General features: G+C 41.2%; 1 non-coding gene across 1 annotated transcript; it reads left to right on the forward strand.

Annotated features, from left to right (window-relative positions):
* Positions 1-2,215: 2,215 nt before the first annotated feature.
* LOC145071576 (small nucleolar RNA R71) lies at positions 2,216-2,322 on the forward strand. The gene has a single exon (XR_013690582.1). It is a non-coding gene; the product is annotated as a small nucleolar RNA R71 (small nucleolar RNA).
* Positions 2,323-2,531: the final 209 nt, after the last annotated feature.

Below are 2,531 nucleotides of genomic sequence, written 5' to 3' on the forward strand. Positions count from 1 at the left end.
GCTTTAAACTAAATTCTCAATTATTACTACTTCCATTTTAGGGTCCCTACATTCAGTGTTTTATTATGTTCTAATCGAGTTGGATGACATGATCTATGTTTTTAAGACTAAAATGCAAAAAGAAAAGAAAAAAAATTGCAAACCAAACTCGGGTTGCCTCTCGAGAAGCGCTTCTTTTTTCTTGGAGTCTTGAGCTGGACTCCGTGCCTCCTACGTTGAGTCCTCGGAAGAATCCACCACTAGGATCTTTTGTTCCTTGAATCGCCTCTTGTAAGCTTGAACTCGCCTTTTGTACGCCTTCTTTGAATTCTCTTTTTTAGCTTTGACCTCTTCTTGAATCTTGCGTTTGGTCCCTTTAGTTTCTTCGTTGCACTCCATAACATCCTTCTTTTCTTTCACCACTGGCTTTGTCACCCTTGAAGTGACCTCCTCTTCATCACTTTTCATCTCCTCATCCTTGCTTACCCAAGAAGGTGGAGTCTTGTAAGCAATGACTTCAACCAAATATGGAACAGATGCTCTTGGTTTTGTTCTTTTGACTTGATGAACTGTCTTGATCTCTTCCTCCATAAGCTTTTCTAGTTCTTCTAGTTCATTGTCTTCATTAATTATGAACACCTCTTCTTGAACATGATTCCTTTGGAAGCCATCTTCTATCCCAAAAACTTTTTTTTCATCTCCAACCCTCAAGGTGAGCTTAGATTCGCGAATATCAACCAAAGCTCCAGCAGTGTTAAGTAATGGACGACCAAGGATAATTAGAACATTGGGATCTTCTTTCATATCCAACACTACAAAATCTATTGGAAAAACAAATTTTCCAATTTTTACTAAAATATCCTCCACAATGCCCCGGGGTTGTGTCACTGAACGGTTCGCCATGTGAATAGTCATTCTTGTAGCCTTCATCTTCTGAATTTCCAACTTCTTATAAAATGAATAAGGCATCAAATTAATACTAGCCCCAGAATCGACTAAAGCATTAACCTTCATTTTGTTACCAAACTCACATGGAAGAGTGAGGCGTTCAGGATCTCCCATCTTCTTAAGTGTCTCTCCCAACGCAGCTTTTGAGCTTTGCTCACTTAGAATCACCTCAGATTGCTTCTTTAATTGTTGGCGAGTATCTATCAAAGCTTGCAGTAATTTCTGATGATTGGGAAATTTTGATAAGGACTCGACAAAAGGAGTATTAATTGGGATACCCTTCACGTGCTTAACAAACTCCAGATGCTCTCTTTCCAGTGGACTAAGGGTAGCTCGGGAAGGAAAAGGCAAAGGCGGCTGATAAACCGAACCAACTACAGAATTTTTCTGTTCATGACGGGCCCACATCGTGAACTTATATGGTTCACGTCGTGAATTCTGGAATTCAGAAACATCTTGATTTTCGAGCTTCGGCTTCTTCAACTTTGGATCAGGCTGTTGTTGTTCAACTACTAAGGCTTCTAAGAACTCAGAGATGGCCTCTTCTTTAGTATCTATGGCCATTACATGAGATTCGGCCTTCGTTTCGGGATTTTTCGGGGATAACTTCTCATGAACCAGAGTGGCTAGTTGACCAAATTGTACTTCAAGGTTATTGATGGAGGCTCGCTGATTCTTTATTAAAGTTTGCTCTTCAATAATAGCAGCATCAGTAGCATCGTGTCTCTTTTCCGAAGCTTCCATAAACTTCATGAACATGGTCTCTAGATCAGGTTTCTTCTCAGCTGGTAGCTGCTCCTTTTGATAGAAGCCTCGACCTGTCTGCCTATACTTCTCTTCTTTTTGCTTTTTATATTCTTCATATGGCAACCACTCCTTCTTTGGTTTCCTCCAGTCTTCATCAAACTTATCCCCACTCGAGTAGCCCACTTGAGCTTTTCTGTTCCCAAACTCATCTAAATGGCAGTCCTTGGTCAAGTGCGAACCACTACACCTCTCGCAACCCACTCTCATGGCATGAATTGACTGGTCCATTTGTGTTATCCTTCGATCATAATTATTCTGCATAGCCATCACAGCTGCTATATCTTCAGTTTGGGCCCCTCCATCGCCTTTGATTCCATCTTGCCTAGGGTTGTGGTATTCACGAGAGTGCTTCACGAATTCTTCAATCAGCTCCTTGACCTCCCTTGGATTTTTCTTTGTCAAAGGTCCTTGAGAGTCAAGGAGTTGTCTCGTCATAACATTGACCCCATCATAGAAAATCAACATCTCTTGTTGCACATTTAGATCATGCTGAGGGAAATTTCTAAGCAAGCCATTGTACCACTCCCATGCTTCGTATAATGACTCCCCTGGCTGTTGCTCAAAATTGACTATTGCCTTCTTGAGTTTAGCTATCTTGGATGGTGGGCAAAACTGGTCTAGGAATTGTTCACGCATTTGAGCCCAAGTGGTGATTGTTCCCGGTGGAAGTGATTTTAACCACTCCTTAGCTGCTCCCTTGAAAGTAATGGGAAGCATCCTAAGCAAGACGGTGTTTATGTTGACATTTGGGACATTGAAGTAATCTGCAATGTCGTTGACTTCATCTAGATGCTTAA

Source organism: Lactuca serriola, chromosome 8 (assembly GCF_051521515.1).
Source record: "Lactuca serriola cultivar US96UC23 chromosome 8, Lser_US96UC23_V15, whole genome shotgun sequence".
Lineage (NCBI taxonomy): Eukaryota > Viridiplantae > Streptophyta > Magnoliopsida > Asterales > Asteraceae > Lactuca > Lactuca serriola.